Below are 21,190 nucleotides of genomic sequence, written 5' to 3' on the forward strand. Positions count from 1 at the left end.
ACATCCTGAATTGGATTCTGCAATTTGGCTTCTGTAGAATGCTGCTGTTTTTAAGGGAGCTAAAAGAATGCTAAGCTGTGCTTTTTAAGCATCTTTGGTCACTTAATTCTCACAAAGTTTGAGATCATCAGGTTGATATGGTTCTTAAAATGACCAGTATGTAAGTTAGCAGAATTATATTTATGAAATTGGCCTTGAGGGGTGAGTATAGCTCAGTGGTAAAGTACATGCTTAGGATGAACGAGGTCTTGGGTTCAATTCCCAATACCTCCATTAAAAAAAAAAATTTCTCAGTGTAGCAGGGTGGGTGTAGCTCAGTGGCACAGCAAATGCTTAGCATGCACAAGGTCCTGGATTCAATCTCCAGTACCTCTATTTAAAAAAAAAAAGTATTAAAAAAAAGAAATTAGCCTTGTAGAGAAAAGAAACTGGTTCATATTAACAAGGTTAGATATCTAGTTTGCAGTATTGGGGGAAAGGAATTGATGAAGAAAAGGAATCCTGTCTCTTTAAAGATAAATCAAAATGGAGGAAGGAAATTGTCATTGATCTCCTGCCTTTAAGATCTATCTACAATCATGATGAACTTTCCTTGGTTTGATCATTCCTATTGTTCTTCCATTAATTAATTCACAATATTTAGAGAATTCCCTCTATATGCAAAGTAGGAAGTGTGTAGAGTAGGGATAACAAAAAGGTATAATTCAAGTGACACCATAAGCCCCAACAGGTGTCAGGAACTGTCCCAGGCATTGGGATGCAATGAAAACTGGAGTCCGGTGCCAGCTGTCAAGAAGGGGACATCGGCAGGTCTTCACATAAGTGCAAACATGAAGACCTGAGAAGCGGGCTCCCGGAAGTGAGAGTCTAAAATCACAAAGTTACAAGGGCCTCTGGCTATGGAGCAGATAGAAAACAAATACCTATTAGATGCAACAAAGCAAAATGACTTTATAAGCATGTAACTGAGAGGGGAAAGGAGAGACTAAAATGGAACTAGCAGGTAAGAGATGATCAATTAAGTTAAATTAAAAGCACAGTGTCCATTTTTACTACTTTAAGATGTGTAAAATACCACTAGTAGAGACGAGTGTGCTGTGCATTGTGCTATTACTGGGAACATTAAAAAATGATAAAAGCTGTGCATTGCTTCAAGGCTGACCTCTCTTAAGTTTTTAAATATTGCGGTCTCCTTTGAGGGTTTTTTTTTTTTAAGAATTTAATTCAGAAGTTTGGGAAGGTCCTATTGTACTCTGTCTGGCTCTGAGTCAGGAAAAAAATGCATCTAGTTCATGGCTCAACGTATTCCCTTCTGCCTCCTCAAAACTTGAGTTGAAAAGTAAATGCTGTAGACAAATTGGAGGCTTTTCTGGGGGTATTCCAAGGATAACAGACTTCAGCTGTTTGAAAGTGAAATCACTTACGTTTTGATACATGACAGAGACTCTGCTTCTTGCTGAGGAGCAGTCCCTGCAGGTACCCTTGCATGTGGGACCCATGGTCTGCGTCTCTAATATGTGGAAGGAAATAGGAATTAAACTGCAGTCAATCCAAGGGGAAGAAGCAGAAGATAAGAAAGCACATAGGCTAACCCTGGTTTGAATTTCAGTTCTCGGCCTTACTAACTGTGTGGCTTGGGGCCAGTTTCTTAACTTTTCCAGACCTTAGTTCCCTCTTCTGTAAAAGGTGTATATACCTAATAATAGGGCTATTGTGGTATCAGAGATATGAATGTGAAAACTGACTAACACGTAGAAGATGATCAATAAATACCATGATCATTATTGTATTATGTGGGTTCTAGTGACTGTGGTCTTGGAAGAGTCTAGATTTTATTTTTTGTGCACAGTTGATAGCCATTGTATAGAAAGTAAGAAGTAAACAAACAAAATTGGATACTGGCTTTATTAATTTATAAGCCTTACTTAAGCTCACTCTTACAGTTTTGGAGTCCACACTTCAGGAACTGTCTGCACATCCTTAACTTCCTAATTCCTTTCTAAACATTTTTTTGTGGCTGCTCCCTTGAAAAGTGTCTAAGGAGGATTTATTTCTAATTCACAGGATCTAAGGAATTAAGCATGCCAGGGCATCAATACTAGAAAATCCTCTTGACATTGATTTTTCCTCTCTGTGAAATGGGAATAAATGGATCACCCACTAGTGAAGTGCACTTGTGAAGCAGTGAATAAAAATGACTAGAAAGCAATGTAGAAAGCATAGAGTATATCGGTTAGCTTTTGCTGTGTAACAAAATGTCCCAGAACTTAGTGACTTATTTATTATTTATTTTTAACATCTCACTAACATCAATGGGCAGATCATCCAGGCAGAAAAATCAACAAGGAAATACAGGCCTTAAATGACACATTAGACCAGATGGACTTAACTGACATTTATACAACATTCCATCTGAAAGCAGAAGAATACACATTCTTCTCAAGTGCACATGGAACATTCTCTAGGATAGATCACATACTGGCCCACAATGCAAGCCCCAGTAAATTTAAGAAAACTGAAATTATATCTAGCATGTTTTCTGACCACAACGTTATGAGCTTAGAAATCAACTACAAGAAAAAAACTTCAAAATCCACAAACATTGTGTGATGGGCCCTGTGCCAGAACCGGGGAACACCAGTGAACAAGATGGACAATATCTAAGTTGTACTTGGTAGATAGTGTGGGGGTGGGAGAGAGAGAACACATGCGGAAGCAAATCAATCAACATGATAGTTACCGATCATGTTCAATGTCATGAGTAATAAGTAGGGTGATGAGGTAGAGTTAAGTGCATGGGTGGGTGGGTGGGTGTGTGTGTATCAATGGCTACTTTAATTATTACAACCATGAGGGTCCTTGCTGAGGATGTAACATTTAAATAAAAACCCAAAGAGGAGAAAGAGCCTGACATGTAAAGAACAGATACAAAAGGATGTTCCAGGCAGAGAGAACAGAAAGTTTAATAGTCTTAAGGTATAAACAGGTAGTGGAAACAGGGAATTATGGTGGGGAAAGTTCATAGCACTACTATGAAATTTTGTAAGATCAAATATAAGAGCCTCAAGCGTAGACATTGTCCATGAGCCAAGCTCTTACGCACTTAATAGTCCTATCAACAAAGACTAAAATAAATCCTAAAAGACACTCAAGGCAGTTGAGAGACACTACAAGATTAAATTCTACCTTAATTACATGCAATGCCAATTATTAAATAAAAAGGTGTTGGGATACTAGTCTACAGAAACCAATATAATCAACCAGATAAAGAACACTGTGATGACCTCAAATATAAAACTGCAGAAGATAGGCCTAGGAAGACTGAGCGCAACAATGGGTCAAGCTCATGAAACTGGAGAGAACAATTAAAAAAAAAAAAAAAACTAACTATATTTGGAGACGGGGGGACAAAGACAAATTTGCTATGTTTGATGTAATATTTCTCTGGTAGGTTACAGAACACAAGCCAAATTGTTCAATACCCATTTGTCCTCTATCTTTTTCATCAAATAGAAAGATGCTCAGAAGCTAAACATGTGGAACAAGAGTGTGGAAAAAGACACTGAACTCCAAGGTAGAGAACAGGGATGGAGATCTGAGTGCAGGTGAAGCGGACATAGGACAAGAACAAGCTGAAGTACCAGGATCGTCCTGGGAAGGACTGACATCGCAGCAGACAGCTATTTTTTGGCAATATATCCTTATTTGTATTATGAGCCTATATTATTGTGGTTTGGGTATTGCTAAAAAAATCAAGGGCAAATAAATACATTCTGTAGAACAGAATATTTAATGGCACTATGGAATAATTTCTACTGCGATAACTGTTTGCATTCTCTTGTAACCTCTTTCTCAAAAAGTGTCTTTTCATTTTTATCACCATTTATCACAAAGCTTAGTCATTTTCTTTCAAGACTAAGATAATTGCTTTGAGCTAATATCACTGTCATCATCATCATCATCATCGCCATTTTCAACAACACCTTTTTAGATGACATGGTGCTCTGGCACAGTTCATTTTATAGGATCTTTACAACTACTCTGTAAGGCAGGCAGAGCAAATATGACTGCACCCCATTTTGCAGGTGAGACAGAGGAGACTCATTACATGTGAGCAATATGTCGCGATAGTAGAGCTGGGAAGTTGCATATATATATACTCAAAATCAAATGTTTGCATTCCACGTCCAGTGCTCTTCTTCCTTAACCATCTTGTGCTCATTAATTTCAGTGCATATCACTCCTTCCTCAAAAAAATGTGGAATAAATAATTCACAAGTTTTAACTTACGAATGTATCATTTGTGTACAGAGGATTTGTCTAGGTTGCATTTGAATTTCAGCAGAAACGAGCTAATGTCCCTGATTTTTCTCATTCTAATGCACTTAACACGGATGCTGTTCCTCTGATGAAGACAGTTCTCAGGTCTGATTTTGCCTCAACAGAAAGGCTCGGGGGAGTCCAACACACAGAGTTAGTAGCATCCTGTGACCATGTGCTCTGTGATACTGGGTAGCCAGTGCCTATGAGCGCCTGCTCACAGGGCTGGAGCTATCAGGTCCTTCTCAAGATAAACATCTTAATAGAACAGGTGTGTAAGATCTCTATTATCACTCCAGAGGAACCAATTCCTGGGTAATCCTCTGCATTTGGCTCATCTCACCAAATCCCTCTCTAAAACACAACACTGTTCTCATGCAACCAGATAACCTGTAGGGGAAAAACTTACAACTGAAAAAGGGAAATGGAGGAGAGACTGACATCTCTTGTTAATTTGGTAGTTATGTCTTAAACAAACAAATCACAGGCCTTTGAGATGAGTTATTTATTTTGTCTCTGATGCACCCCCGGCTTAGAATGAAAGCAAATGGACTATTAATTCTCATTTGCAACACAAGTTTGATTCTGATTTCCTTCTCAATTTACTTTCATGCTTTGTGGTGGTGTGGATGTATGTTTAGGATCTAGAGATGTTACAACAGAAAGACTGGATTCTATTAAAACAAATGCTTATGAGGTTTTTTTGTGTTGTTTTTAGATTGTACCTGTCTTTTGGTAAATTTCCTATAATCTGTAATACATCAGGAATTTAGGGATACCTATTCTTTTGAAAAGTGATCCCCTCCCCCTTTTAAAGAAGTTCTGAGTGTTCCATTAACAGCTAGATTGGTTCCACAACGTCTCTGTAATGGCTTTTTGCCTCCTGGGAGATTTCTCTCTATCTTATATCCTTAATTAATAAGTTCTTTACCAATTGCCACACAGTAATAGAGTATTCTTTTAAGCTTAGCAAATGTGTTTGGTACTTGTTAACTCATTCTAGGTCTCTATCCTGGAAAGTCTGTGTTGATACCATGGATGGAATTTCTGTGCCCATAACTAGGTGCTCCAGTCGTAAGAGACAAGGATGGTGCAGCTGATTCCCCAGCCTTCTAGTGAGCTTGGGCAGGTAACCCATGTGCAGATGGGAAAGGCTAAAGAGAAGTAACAGCAATAGCTACAGGAAAACAAACATTTAGAAAATCACTTAGAGTCTTACGAGCTCTAGAGGAAAGAAAAAAAAACAAAAGATGACATTACCGGTCCACGGTCGTAACGTATCTGATTAGAACTTCTGAGTGGCCGGAAGATGTAATCCAAGGGATGTCTCCCCATCATCGACTCACTTACTCATTCATTCATCCCTCATACTTTTGAGCAGTTACTCTACGTCACGCTTGATTGGCAAAGTGGAGTAAGACACAATTCTTACTCTTAAGAAAAAGGTCTATGTTAGGGGTCTTCCAAGAAGACCAAACAAATAAGAGAAAAATGGAGGGAAGACATTTCCAACTGAGTATCTTCAGATGGAGTAAGAAAGACGACACCGCCCTGTGCCCTAGATTCCACATATAAGTGATATCATGTGGCATTTTTATTTCTCTTTCCGGCTTACTTCACTTAGTCTGACAATCTCCAGGTCCATCCATGTTGCTGCAAATGGCATTATTTCATTCTTTTTTTATAGCTGAGTAATATTTCTTTGTGCGCGTGCGTGCGCATGTGTGTATATCACATCTTCTTTATCCAATCATCTGTCAATGGACATTTAGGTTATTTCTTTGTCTTGGCTATTGTAAATAGTGCTGCTATGAACACTGAGGTACATGTATCTTTTCGAATTAGAGTATTCTCTGGAGATATGCTCAGAAGTGGGATTTCTGGATTCCATGGTAAATCTGTTTTTTAGTTTTTTTGAGGAAACTCCATACTGTTTTCCATAGTAGCTGCACCAAATTACATTCCCACCAACAGTGTAGGAGGGTTCCCTTTTCTTCACACCTTCTCCAGCATTTATCCTTGTGGACTTTTTAATGATGGCCATTCTGAGCCATGTGAAGTGATAACTCATTGTATTTTTGATTAGCATTTCTCTGATAATTAGCAATATTGAGCATGTTTTCATGTGCCTATTGGCCATTTGTATGTCTTCATTGAAGAAATTTTTTTTTTAGATCTTCTGCCCATTTTTTGATTGAGTTGTTTGGGTTTTTTGTTTGTTTGTTTGTTTGTTACTGAGTTGTATGAGCTAATTGTATATCCTGGAAATTAAGCTCTTGTCAGTCCCACTGTTGGCAAATATTTTCTCTCATTCTGTAGGTCGTAGGTTGTCTTTTCATCTTGTTTATAGTTTCCTTTGCTGTGCAAAAGCTTATGAGTTTAATTAAGTCCCATTTGTTTATTTTTGCTTTTATTTCTATTGCCTAGTAGACTGCCCTAGGAGAACATTGCTATGATTTGTGTCAGAGAGTGTTTTGCCTGTGTTCTCTTCTGCAAGGTTTATGGTGTCTTGTCTTATGTTTAAGTGTTTTTTCACTCTATCCTTTACACAGCCCCCACTGAGACTTGTCTTTCTTATTGAGAGCCTCCGATCCAAAATCTTTAATGGATCCTATGCCCTAGTGAATAAAGGCCATTTTGGGGCGGCATTCAAAAGCATTCTCAACCTGACTCCAACCTGTCTTTGTAGTCTCTTTCTACATTTTCTTATAAATCCTGTGCTCCAATGGCCCCAGTCATGCCTTTTACAGACCAGCTTTAAGTGTTTGCTCATGCTTTCCCCTCTGCTCCTATTCAACAAATATCTGCCAGGTACCATCCTATTTGTTGGGGACACAAAGTTGACCAAGATGGCCAAGGTCTTGAGGATGATGTGCTAATGCAGAGCCTTTGGCCAGTGTTCTGTTATTTAATATGTATTTAATATGTTAATATAAATACTATTTTTTCAAGTCCTATGACCCAGAAAAGATTGGGAAACACCATTCCAGTAAGTGATTTCGAGTACCTTTTACTTCCTTTACTATCAAAATCATACCCATTCTTCAATCAAAGATGAAATTCAATCATTGAAATCAATCATTGAATTCAATCAAAGATTAAATGCCAACTTTTCTATGGAGCTGTCCCTAATTCCCCTCATTGGTAATTTCCCAGAAAGGAAATAGAAGTATGCTTGTGTTAAAGTCCTATATACATTCATTCTATTAACAAATATTTATTGGCCTCCCACTATAAATGCCAGGCATGGATCTCAGTTTTAGGATTACAGCAGAACACACAACCATGAAGAACATACAACTCCTTCACTAGAACATAAGCAGACTGAGGGCAGGGACAATCGCTTGGTCATCTTGGTATCCTCAACTATTTAAGTGATCTTTTGAGTACTTCATTATCATCTAGATTAATTCCACAATATGTTTACTTAATATAATGTTTTATAATAATACTAATACTAGTGGTAGTAGAGGCGATAATAATAATAACAGTAACAATAATATTAGTAGGAGTAATAATGGTTTTCCATGCCCTCCCAACACAACACATCTTATCACAACAATCTTATGAAGTGGCTATTTTTACCATCCTCAATTTTCAAACAAGAAAATGAAAGTGTGAAATTGTTAGCTAACTTCCTCAAGGTCACTTAGGTGGAAGGCAAGGTGGCACACGTTGTTCCATAGCTGCTTCATGAGTTGAAGTGCGCCACGTAATTGATAATGTCTTGAGAACCCGGTGATGTTCACAATATAATTGCTGAGAAATTTCTGGCATGTTTTAGTGCATTTTGGATCCAAATAACCAAAAATGTCTATGATCCCTTTCTCTGAAAGTAAAATCTAGATCATAACCCTAGGGAACGGAACAATAGACCATTTGCTAATTGAACAGGAGAAACAAGAGGGTGGATTGGCAACACCCAAACATTAGGGGTTCCACTTAGGGGTCAGTTCAAATCACTTGCCAAAAGAGTGATAAAACTGACTGTCTAACTCGAGAGGGTTATGGAGACTTTATATTAAGAAGTCAGTGAATGGCATCTGTAGTTTCATCACACACCTTTGGGGAGGGGACCCATCAGGGCATCTCCCAAGGCCCCGCATTCTCCAGGGTTCTGCTCCACTTATCATGGCTCCACCACCTTTATGCGGCCATACAATTCTTCTGAACATAATACATGGGGCCGTTGGGTCCACCCATCTCTGCCCTCTCACTGAGAGGCAAAATTTCTTCAGAAAAATGCCGGGTCAAGAGCAAAAAGCCACAAACACTAAAAATCACAAGAAGACATATGAAAGGACTAAATTTGCCAGGGAGATTTGGGAGAGGGAGGCTGTAATTACCTGAGTTGGAACATGGCCAGCAAACAAGGATTAATGCAAAAACAGAAAGCTTCCATTCTGTGAGACGTTCCAAGCAAGCCTTTGGGACCAGACCTGGTCGGGCCTGCGCTTTATGTTTTGCTTGATTTCTGCTACCCCCAGGAACACAGTGGCCGTTTGCTGAAACATTAGCTCCAGCGTGACTTGAAAAACAGCATTGCTGACTAAAGCAGCAGCATTATCAACTACTCTGGACAGTCTAGGAAGCAAAAGGGATTTAAGCGTTGGCAGGATTATGAGACGCAGTCCAGTGCGTGAGAGGGAGGAAGGGAGGCAATGCTACTGCAGAAGCACAGACAGGTTATACCTAGAAACTCCCTCCTGGCTCTCAAATCTTGGCCCCTTTCTTCCCTTTCCATACCCACCGGTAGTTCAGGCTTTTTGCCCGGATTATTGCAATGCGAGCACTAAACTCTAGGGGGAGCTCACGCTTCCTTGGTGGGTTCGGAGGAAACTTGGTGCTGCTTCAAAACGCACGGTTAATGAGCGTTCCTGCAAGAACCAAAAAACTGACGACTGTCCCGCCGTCCAGGGTTGTCATTGAATAGTTCCATCTATCGGACGCTGTGACAAAGCGGCCTGAGACTTCTACAGGAAAGGCAAAAATAATTCAACAATTGAAAACAGAGGGCAGGTTAGGAGGGCCTGGGAGCAGGAGCTACTGTTTCATGCGCTCGGAGTTTCAGTTTGGGGCGATGACAACGTCCTGGAGGTGGATGGTGATGATGGTTGCACAGCAATAGAAATGTACTCAATGCCGCCATTGTACATGTAAACATGGTTAAAAACGGTAAGTTTTAGGTGATGTGTATTATACCACAATTTAAAAAATATTTTATCCTGGATTTGAGTATATTTCAAGATTTAAATTTCTGGTGTATTGGAATGTTGGCATCTTTAAATAAAGCTATGATATCACTCTTTAAAACACACAAACAAATGGCATTGGAGGCGTACAGATAGACCTGGATAACCACCTCCAAATCCATCCACTTCGTGGGATATGTGCTCAGAAAAAGCCAAAACTGGAGTCCACCACCTCATTCTGCGGAGGAGGAAACCAGGACCAGCGCGATCACTCTAAACCTCAGTCCACTGTCCTGTAGTCCTGAAATATTTGTCTGCACCCAGGTGCCGTTCTCCATTTCCACACTTTGTTCAGGCTGCTACCCAGCCCTCACTTCCTAGGGCTTTCTGTGGCTAGTTTATCCCTTCAAGACTCAACTCAATTGTCAGCCTCTCCCGGGGGGATGGACTAGATACCTCGTCTCTGTGCTCACCTGCGTTTATTGCCTTTCTCACTAAATTAGACGGTAAACCTCTAGAATGTGAGGACTGTCTGTACATCCTCAACACACGAGGCAGCATTAGGCACATAGTAAGTGCTCCACTCATGTGCCGAGCTCAACTTCACATCAAATGAATCCTCTAAACACACCCCATTCCCCAATCCCTGCAAAGACACCAGAATGGCTGAGCTTAGAAGATGACCCATCCTGTGCTAGGAAGTCCCTGGGGATATACACACGTGGGAGGACAAGGGTGGGGAGCAGAAGCAAACACTCAAACCCTAAATATGACTCTAAACAGGAGGATTAGCCATCACAGAAGGACAATCCCCCACCACAGGACAGAGCTACTCGGGCTGTTTCATTCACGCCGGCATCCACTTGATGTCTCTCACTGTCCCACAGAACCGTGCGTCGAAGGCCTTTGGTCACAGAGGTCTTACGTTAGCAACCTTTTGCAAAAGCACAGCTGGGTCAGGTTTGGGAGGAGTGGGGGTTCCCTGATGACAGAGAACTGCCTGCAGTGAGTTGTCCTGCCTGGGCTCTGTCCTCCTTCTCCAAGAACAAGATACCCTCGCCTTGTTTCATTTCCGAGTTCCTTGTCCTGAAGGCAACCCAGAGGAAGATCTAGTGCTTGTGATGCTTGGCGTGGAGCCAGGCACGACAGGGAAAATGCTGCTGCCTGCCTGAGATGGGAATGTGGGCTGGGGACTGAATTCTGGAGCTCTCTGCTGGTTTTCTCTGGGCACTTTTCTGCTGCAAATTCTCCAGTTTATGAATTGCCCAGGTGTATCTTTCCTCAAGACAGAAGTGTACTGCAGGCTAGTCTGGAATTCCTGAGAAGGCCAGAAATAAAACAAAAAGCTTAGCCTGGTTCATTACAAAGGGTACAAGAGTTGGATGTTCTGGGTTCTTTTTCTGGCCCTGGTTCTCACTTGCTAGGTGACCTTGAATACGTCACTTAAGCAGGCTGTGTTTTAAAAATGTGTTTACATGTGCTTAAACCAGATAAGCTACGTGGATGATTCTAGGGTCACGATGAGAAAAAGGTGATAATTTCTCCAGAGTCTTTTGGGGGAATAGGCACAATGTATAACCCGGCTGGCATGAGTCTCCGTTCTGAACCTGATCAGCAAGTTACAACCTTGGGAATTCACAACCATACACATGTGGGAACTGAAGTCACCAATGAACTTTCCCCTCTCCTTTCTCTCACCCTGTAGCAAGTCTCATCAAGGGGTCACATGACTAGGATGAAGTACTTAGCGTCCGTTAAGCCTGGATGTAAACAATTGCTCACAGCGAAACCCAGCTCTCCCTGGTAAGCCATTCATCGCCAAGTTCATTGGCCAAGATGAAATGCTTTGGGGAGAGGAATCTGCTGCTCAGGGCCTTGATTCTCCCACTGCTGTTGGCTTGCAGCCAGAGCCAGTTCACAGTTACCTCCTGGTGCCAGGGTCCAATCACATCTGACGCTACTGCACAGTCTTGGTCCCTGTGCCCTCAGCCTGGGTGAGACTGCTTAATTTTTTGTTGTTGGTCTTCCCCATCACTTGGGAGTCTGGGGCCCTCAGATGACTCTGAAGAGGGTCTAAGGAGCTATAAGACAAACTGCTCAATGATGCTCTTGGGGGCTGTGCCTGCACGTGGCCCCCGGTGATAACCAGACAAATGTCATTTAGAATGTGTTCAACAGAAGAGACACAGTTTCGTTAACCACATATGTCAACGATCAAAGGAGCCACAGATGAGTTCAAGCTACTTAAGAAAATGAAACACTTTTCAGAAACTTCTTCAAAGCCCTGACAGTCAGTAACAGGTAATGATGCATTTTGTTTGTCTGAAGCTGTTTCCCACGTGGCTGGTGAATTCCGCAAGAGCAGGGACCAAGCATGTCCTCCTTGAAGTCCAGAGCTGAGGATGCTCATGGTTGTCCTCAGCAGGATAACATTTGGTGAAAAAAAATCCAGAAATGTTCAGAAATCTTTATTTCCCCTTTCACTTCATGAGGCGTTAACATAGGCAAAGGAGCTTTCGTGATTATCTTTAGCTTCCCTCTTTTACAGATCAAGAAGTGGAGTCCAAAAGAGTGAAGTGACCTCCCCAAGGTTACATAACACAGCGCTGCTTCTAGGAGCTCCTTCAGATTATTCTGTTCTGCTCCCTCTGTGTCCCCAGGGCTCAAGTAATCCCTGGCACATGGTAGGTGTCAAGGTGTAGTTCCAGAGAGCACAGTTTGAGATTCAGTGCTCTAATAACACCGCATTTCTTGCATTTAGCTGAGGCAACATATATTTAACCAAAACCACATTTGGGACTTGCTTTGCCTCTGCCCCGGCATGCCGTCTGTGCTCCCGTGTCACCCACTGTACGCACATACGCTGGGGCGCTTACTCTATTAGAAAGCAACCTGTTCTGCCTGACGGTCTCCCCAACGTGACCCCTTTCCGCAGGCCCCCCAGGAAAGGCACCACCGTCCTCATCTCACCAGCAGCCTAGCACCGCGCCCGGCCTGGCACAGGGGCACCGGGGATGTGTGTGGGTGGGCGAAGAACTAGTCACTGCACGCGTCCCTTCAGACGCGAGTGCCAAAGGTGGGGTTTCTTCACGCCCTGGTCCTCAAAGCTGGGCAGACATCAGAGAATAGCTCAGGATAATTAACATCTCGGGGAGTGTTTGCAAGAGCACTTGTCCCCTTACTCCCTAACCACACATCACATGTGTTCAGTGAGGGAAGGGTCCGGAGGAACAGGGTGCAGGGAGGTGTGTGGAGAAGGAAGGATGAAGGTAAATGAGGCGACTTTCCGGTGCGGAGCACCTGCTCTCCGCACATGGCTGTCGTTTGCGGTGAGTGCTGGAGGTCCCAGGCCCGCACTCCAACTTGAAAAGTGAATCATTTACAGCAGAGTTTCTGCACAGGCTTCAAATGCAGCAGCGAAATTCTGGAAAATAGGCTGAAGAACCGTGCCCCCGCCTCTCACGTGGGGATGGTGCGGGCATAACCCCTGGGAGAGTCACCTGGTACAGAGCCCAGCTGCGGAAGCTCCAGACGCCAGGAGTCCCGGGCGTGGACTTCGAAGTCAGCCCATTTCATATCACGCCCCTGCTACTTTCAGACTGCGTGCCCAGAGCAAGCGGCTCGCCCTCTGCGCTTTAGTGCCTTCAGCAGTCAAACGGAGCTAACGTCGTGGCCAGTCTGAGGGTGAGGCGAGTGCCGGCGCAGGGCAAGCATGCGGCGGGTGATGGGTGGACGGCCCTTCTGCTATTCCACAGGCAACTCCATCGGCCTCCGTACAATCGCCGGGGTTATTTTACATACATCAGGTGGGCTATCAATATTTTTAATTAAAAAAAAATTAGGAGGACTGCGATCAAATGATCAAAACACAGTTCCACCTTCCCAGGGCAGGTGCAATGACGTGAGCCCTCAAGGAACGCACTAGTGCATTTATTTGGATAGTGTGTCATTATTTTGTCAATACGAGAGTGAAAATTGTCCCTCAAGATAAATCCAGAGTTGAAGTAGAAATGGAAAATGACCATGTTTTTGTTAGTAGTAACAGCTCCCATTTAATGAGCGCCTAGTATGTGGCAGAAACCGTGCTAAGAGACGTTTAACTCTGATTTCCACAAATTCCTGCCAAGGGTTAGAAGGGACTGACTTATTCTTATTATGAGGTCTGTTCTTTGAAGGCGATCCTGTTACTATTCTGTGCAGTAGGTATCATGATCGCCCCATTTTGGAGATGGGGAAGCTGAGGCTTGGAGACAAGGAGGTCAGGAGAGAGCCCACAGATGAACACATGTGACAAAAGCACGTCACCAAGGTCGCATGGCAAAGAGTGCTTGGGGCCAAGACTCAAGCCCAGATCAGCTGGCCTCACCCACAACCCTGCAGGGTTCCCATGTAGATGTGGATTCATTCCATCACCCTTAAAGTCATGAGTCTTGGTTTCTTAAATCCCCAAGCTCTGCTGACTTCACGGACCCATTTAAGGAACACTGAATGGAAACAGCATTATGTGCTAGGCTCTGCACTAGCCGCAGTGGAGAGTTTAATTACGGGCAGGTCTTGATTTTGTCTTCAAAGCAATCGACAATAACAAAACGTATAAAAAGAACCAAAACCAGGTTCGAAGTTAGAATGTGGGCAAGGAGCAGCAGCGTCTAGCTTCCAAATTGGAACTTTTCCCCTCTAACCTGGGTCTCTTTTAACTCCTGTCTGAGCGGCACAGTTCAACACAGACTTTCACCAGGGTCTGGGGCCGCCAGGCTGGATGGGCTGCTTTTAAATCCACAAACTCCCCCGCGACTAGCCCGTCAATCCAGGACGTTGTTTCTTCCCAAGATATCTCAGACATTGCATATCTAAGTTGGAATCAGAGTTTCAACTCTGTCGCTATCTTCCCGGTAGGCTTGCTTCTCACCTTTTCCGCTCTCTGTCTTTTAAAAATGTCAGCCTCTCATCTCGGCTGTTTGCAGGGTCTCAGGAAACTCTTCTCACACTTTACTCACTTCCTCAGGGTTTCTGACTTCAGGGCGCCCCGGGCTAAGGCTGGCTGGTGAATGGAGGGTGGATCAGACTGGCAAAGTTTCTTACAATGCATTTTTAACACACCTACTATGTATAGAAGGATTGAACGCATTCATTTGATGTTGTTATTCTCAGAAATTAGTATAGGATTGACTGTTTTGTGTCTGATTTTATTTTTACTCAAACACTGGTTTCAGTTAGAAATGAAGGCAAAAGCTTCATTTCAGAGAAATGAATGAAGGTCATGGTATAAATGTCATGATGTAAATTTCAGTGAAATAAATGAAGTCACGATATAAATATAAATATCATGGTATAAATATTTTTAAAAGCCTTGATATAAATACGTATTGAGTATCACAGCACATCCTTCACCTGATAGCCGTGGGCTGTAAGCATGGAGCACCGTGAAATGCAGGAAGCAAACCCAGAGGGGTAAGAAACATGCGAGGGAAGTTTCAGTGTTCTGGGGGGGCCGGGACAATATGAAGACAAGACGGTAATGAATGGTTCTGGGACTGCTTGTGGGGGCCAGTTAGAAAAAATTATGGAACCCCAAGGGACTGAAAAAAAAAAGAGACGCACTTGGACAGGAGAAGAAGGGAGCAGTGCTTGAAAGCAGAAGGACCCAGAGGCATATTCCTGTTTCACCTCTTTTCTTAGGTCAAGGAGTGTTAGAGTCATAACCACCAGCACACATCGTCATCAATGTCGTCATCATCACAAGTCATAATTGAAAGTCGTTGTTCATTGAATACGTTTATCTTGTGCCAGGAATTGCACTAGATGCCATCCAAGCACTTTCTTAGTCACTTATAACAACCCTGCAGTGTAAGTATAAACTCCATTCCCAATGCAGAAACTGAGGCCCAGAGCCAAAATTCAAACCCAACTTTCTCCGAATGCACAGTGCTCAGAGGATGCTTCCCAATGTAGTGAGACACCCTGGGGGCTGGTGGGGGGAGCCCGCAGCACCCACTGTGCATCTGGTACTGAAGGCAGGGGCCCCGCCCCTTCCAAGCCCCAGTCAGGATGCAGCACACAGAGCCCAGAGCAAGAGACTGCTGGGTGGAAGGGGCTCTGAAAGTCTTCTGGTCCTCTAATTTCATTCCTGGAGACCCCGAGAGATGAAGGACTCAGGTTTCCATACTGTGGGTCCCATGCTTTTCCTACTTCTCTACAATAATTTTTATCCATAACAGCTACAGTTTATTGAGCATCTATTAAATCCGGGTTCAGCACTTAGTTACAAAGCTTTATTTCATTGAATCCTGACAATGTTGAATGATTATTTATATTTTGTTGATGAAGAAACTGAGGCTTTGAGAAAACCCCGTTTGATGTTAAAAACAAATAATCAAAATAAAAACCTTAATAAGTTCTCTATAAAATGCACAGAATCGTCTTGCCTCTTCCTACCAAGCTCAGTCCTTGTTGTTTATAATCCTTTATGGTGTGCAGGCCTCTGCTCTTTCTGCTGTGTTTTGCCAAATTTTTTGCCTTTGTTTTACTTAATTTTATATGAACACAAGCCCTAACTCACCACTCATTAAATGTTTTGTTAGCTTACACCATATCACATGGTGCATAAGCTTAGGTATGCAGTAGGTGTTCGATAAGTATTTTAATGCAACATTTATTCTGCACCTACTACATACTAGGCACAAGGTTTGATACCTTACATGTGGTGTTCCACTTACTTCTCACAATACTATTATGACATAGCTAGTACATCCCCCACTTCATAAATGAGGAAATCAAGGTTCAGGATGGTAAAGTAGCCCGCCAAAGCTGGTTTCATGCCAGTCAGGCCTGATTAAGGAGAGGACTGGCCAATGAGATCCCTGGTAAAACCAAAAGCATAAAAAAGTAATCTGCTTCCCTCAAGTTAGACAAGCCTTCTGTCACCTTAGTGTTTAAGTCAATCAGAGATTTTCATCGGCTAGGAAAATATGCCTCCTTTTCTTAATGTAAAACAATGGCCAAAATATTATTAAACAGTCATCAAAAAGTCAGATCACATCCAGAGTAGAGATTATGATATATGCTTAAGTACACTTTCAGGCCAGGCTGTCACACCCTGGTCTCCTTCGTGGGGACATTCATTAAGGCTCTTATATTCTCAGTCATGTGATTACTGTTCCTTTTGCACATGTCAGCCAAAATGGGAGAAAAAACCTCATTTATTATGTCTAAAATGAGGTTAGTGGGTATTCCCTGCATGTTTAAGGTAAGAGCTTAGGCAAGGGAACAAGAATTAGGTGTCTCAGGTGTCAGGGCACCGAGGCTGCAGGCCTGTCCATGCTGACTTGCAGGGGAGAAAAATCTCCTGCTTGTGACTCTGCTGAGCATATCTAACCTGAACTCTTAAGTTTTCTTACAAATGAGTCTGTTGGTCCTAGAGGGAGTCTTGAGGGCCTGACGAAGTTGGCCAGCCCACCACAACTGAGAAAAGTTCTTGCCAAACATTCATCAGTCAGCACTGCTGTTTTGTAGCTGAAGGACAGAACAGGGCGAAGGAGTTACCTACAGCCAAGCCTCGTTCATCTGGATTTCATCTGAGCATCAGACATTACAGAGAGACTAAGTCTTGGAGAACGGGCCAGGCCCTGGGTGGACAAAGATGAATAGGGCAAAGTTCTAGATCTCAAACAGCTCATAGCCTGGTTTGGGAAGACTGTTCTTCATTCATGAAAAGCATGCATTACAGGTTAGTTTTAAAGTCATGATTTCCTTAAGAAAAAAAAAAGGTAGCAGATTTAATGGATCAGTTAGAGATGTGTGTTCTTGGGTCCCACCTACTAGATCAGCAACTCTGTAGGGCCCAGAAATCTGCATTTGAATCAGCTCTCTGAATAATTCTGGTGCAGCCCAAGTTTGGGAACTGCTGTCTTAGAGCACGTGACACGGTGGTTACAGAAAGTGAGCAGGTGTCGGCAGGTGACAAGCCTGGAGACACTTGCGTGACCTGTAAGAAGATTTGACAAAGGGATGGTACTGAAAAGTCTTCAAGCAAGGGAGCATCATGGACTTCTCTGCGATTTAGAAAGAGCGAGGAGGAAAACGCACTGAAATTTTCCTACTTTAATGGTAGCGATTTGTGAGTGTTCCCTCTATGGCCAGCCCCGCAGCAGCTCAGAAGGAACCTAAGCAAAGCTGAAAGGCAACATTTGGGACTCCTTCTGGTCATAGGATAAGCCTCTAGGAGTAATTTAGAACTTCAGCCATTTAGTGACTTGGAAGATGGTTATTTCACTAATGCAATAAGCTTCTCAGAATAAGTTTAAATCAAGTGATAGCCCAACCACTTCTAATGTGACCACAACACATTCCTCTGTCAATGCCAGCCCTGTGAGCCCTTTATGTATACTGACTCATTTATTTCTTACAACAACCTTATGAAGTGTTATTATTATTCCCATTTAAAGATGTGGAAACCAAGGCACAGAGAGATCAAGCAAATTCTTGCTCAGAGTCATACAGCACAGAGAAATTAAGTAACTTGCTCAGGTGGCACACAGCTGCTCTATGATACCCAGGATTTGAACCCAGACCAGTGCTTCACTTTTCACCATTACACCAACCATAGTGTCTTGGTTTCTATGCTGTGGGCATGAAAGTCAGTTGCCTATTTGTGTTCTGTGTCTGTGGGGGGTGGGGTCCAGGGCTCCAGGAGGCATTAGGTATTTTCCAGAGGCTGAGTGTGATTCATTTACACTATGTTTGTAGTCTTCTTGAGGCCCCAAACAGAAACAAACTCACTGACACAGTAAACCATCTTCTGGTTATGGGGGAAAGAGGGTGGGTAGGGATAAATTTGAGAATTCAAGAATTGCAAATATTAACTACCATATGTAAAAATAGATTAAAAAGGCAAATTTCTTCTGGGCACAAGGAACTATATTCAATATCTTGTTATAACCTCTAATGAAAAAGAATATGAAAACGAGTATATATGTATGTATATGCATGACGGGGACATTATGCTGTACACCAGAAACTGACACATTGTAACTGACTGTACTTCAATAAAAAGAAGCCAATGGGGGGAAAAACAGATATTGAATATAATTCCCTGTACTACACAGTAGGCCCTTGTTGTTTATCTGTTTTATATACAGTAGTGTGTATCTGCAGATTTTTTATTAAGATATAATCGACATATAACATTGTGTCAGCCTAAGGTGCACAACATGTTGATTTGAGACATTTATTGCAATGCGATTACCACCATAGCTATCATCTCTACACCTCACATACTTTCTTCTTGTGGTGGGAGCAATTAAGATCTAGTCTCTTAGTAACTTTCACATTTATAACACAGTATTGTTATCTGTAAGCAGTTTGCAGTGAATTAAATCTCCATAACTTATTTATCTACTAGTTGCCAAGTTTGTGCCCCTAACCATCTCCCCAACATCCCCTACCCCCCAACCCCTGATGACCACCATTCTGCTCTCTGTTTTTGTAAGTTTGATTTCCTTTAGATTCCACATAGCAGTGATATCATACAATATTTGTCTTTCACTTACTTTTTATGTCAGAAAAATATGCTGTTATAAGTCAGGGTTTCAGGGTTTCTTTACTTGCAGCCAAACACATTTTCACATACTAAACTCTATTCTGCCACTGAGATCTCTCCTCCTGGTTTCCAAACACACATCCTGTGAACTGTGATCACATATGACCTCTTTGGCCCCCAACATAAAGAAGAATGATTAGTTATGGAAAACACTCACAGACAATGAAGAGGTAGAGATCTTGTTGTCCCAAAATCTGGCTCCATAAAGACAGAGTATCTAAAGGACGCCTGGGTTTTCTTTCTGCAAAACATAAGAAGCACGCGCATCCACTTTGCCATTATATTCTCTTTCTTCCCCTTAATTCCAGATGGAATGTGCTTCCATGAAACCAGGTAAATTCATGTTATTGAAGGCAGAAGAAACTGGATGCTGCTCAAAGGCATTTGAGTTTGTAGCTCTGCTCCTCGGCTGCCATGTGGGGAGCAGTGGGGACTCCCACGCTGCTCTGACTTGGTCTATGCTCTGTGGTCCTCAACTCAGCAAAGGCTAGGAGTGCAAATGTCACCCTCAGGTCTCACTTTGAGGGCTGTGCCTTCACAGAAGAAAAAACTCCTCCTTTTTAATTTCTGGAATTCGTTACAAAGGACCTTTTCTTTCTTAAAAATTATAAAATGTGGGTTTGGGGATAGCCTTGGGAGTCATTTGGTTCAATCTCTGATATCATCTAAATCAAAATGAAAATCAGATTACCTTTATAAAAAAAAATTCCTTGAGGAGAAAGATAGCCCAGCCATCATCTTTGGCAGAATTTAGTTTAATCAAACTGCGTAAAATATTTCCTCCTTCGGCCTCACTGAACCACCTTTCTTCAATTAAAAATGTAAAAGAAAAAAAAAAAGAGAGAGAGAGAGAGAGAGAAAACCCAGAATATGACTTATTCTCAAAATAATATTTTATAGATTGCAGGTAAGTGCTAAGTCCTATCTTTCTTCCTTTCTCAAGATGGAACAAGTCCAAATAAGAATCTTATTAGAATCTTTCCATTTCCATCTTTCAGACTGAGGTTCAAGTAATATTATAACGTTAGGATGAGAAGGCCACACAGCCATACTCTGCTCACTTACCAATTCCTTTTCCATGTCTTTGTCTTCTGCCCTGTAGCCCGCATCCTTCCTTCCTTCCTTCCTTCCTCCTAAACACATACAGACACACATCTTCCATGGTCTTCGGGATTCCTCTGCATCTGAATGAAAAGGGAATATGATTCTCTGAGACTCTCTGAATACCACCCAGGGGAATCCACAGAGTCAGCCTTCATCTAGTTTGGCTGATTTCCATTGTGGGCCGTTTCATTTGCTCACTGTCTCCAGGATAGCCAGGTTATTATTATTATTATTAATTTTTGGTGATTTTCTTTCTTTTTTAAAAAAATTGAATTATAGTTGATATGCAATGCTGTGCTATTTTCAGGTGTACAGCAAAGTGTTTCAGTCATACCTACCTCTATATGTATAGGTATCTATGTTCTTTTTCAGACTCTTTTCCATTATAAGTTGTTACAAGATAGTGAATAGAGTTCCCTGTGCTGTACAATAGGTCCTTGTTGTTTATTTTATATAGAGAAGTAGGGAAAAGGATATATTATTATTTTTTAACAAAGCAATTCCAACTAGACATGGGGCTGAATCTTCAAAAGAATGCAAGCCTAGATATTTCCTGCCTTTCCCTGTTTTTTTCCTTCTTTTTTTCTGTTCATCTCCATCCCCTTTTTCTGTGTGAGAAAATGCATTTGACCAGCAGCCCACGTGGCCCCATCCATCAGGCTCGGTAAAGTCAGGGTCGGGAAGGAGAGTCTAAAAGCAGGGCTCATTTCAGAATTAAGTGCAGGGTGAGCCAGAGTTATCGACAGAGACTCCCTCCCTCGTGATGGGTCTGCAGATTTACTCAGAGACTTGGAAGGCCTCAGTCTTTGAAGAAGAGCCATGAGGCAAAGCTGTGTCCTTGCCCAGCCGGCCGCCGCTCCCTGAGTGATGGGTTGACGTGCCCTTCCTCTGTCAGCACTACCATTTCCACCATCCCTAGGGACCAAAACAAGAGCAAAAGCCAAGAAAACCAGGAACTCCAAAGCAAATGGATCCC

The 21,190-nt window shown here is 42.3% G+C and overlaps 1 long non-coding RNA gene across 1 annotated transcript in view; it reads right to left on the bottom strand.

Annotated features, from left to right (window-relative positions):
* LOC116659329 overlaps positions 1-21,190 on the bottom strand; it is a 199,932-nt gene that overhangs the window by 45,159 nt on the left and 133,583 nt on the right. Inside the window, exons 3-4 of the long non-coding RNA XR_004314648.1 lie at positions 20,176-20,294; positions 19,268-19,351 (exon numbers count right to left, since the gene is read on the bottom strand). This is a non-coding gene — a long non-coding RNA (uncharacterized LOC116659329). The remainder of the gene's footprint in view (positions 1-19,267; positions 19,352-20,175; positions 20,295-21,190) is intronic.

Source organism: Camelus ferus, chromosome 23, assembly GCF_009834535.1.
Source record: "Camelus ferus isolate YT-003-E chromosome 23, BCGSAC_Cfer_1.0, whole genome shotgun sequence".
In the NCBI taxonomy this organism is placed as follows: Eukaryota; Metazoa; Chordata; class Mammalia; order Artiodactyla; family Camelidae; genus Camelus; species Camelus ferus.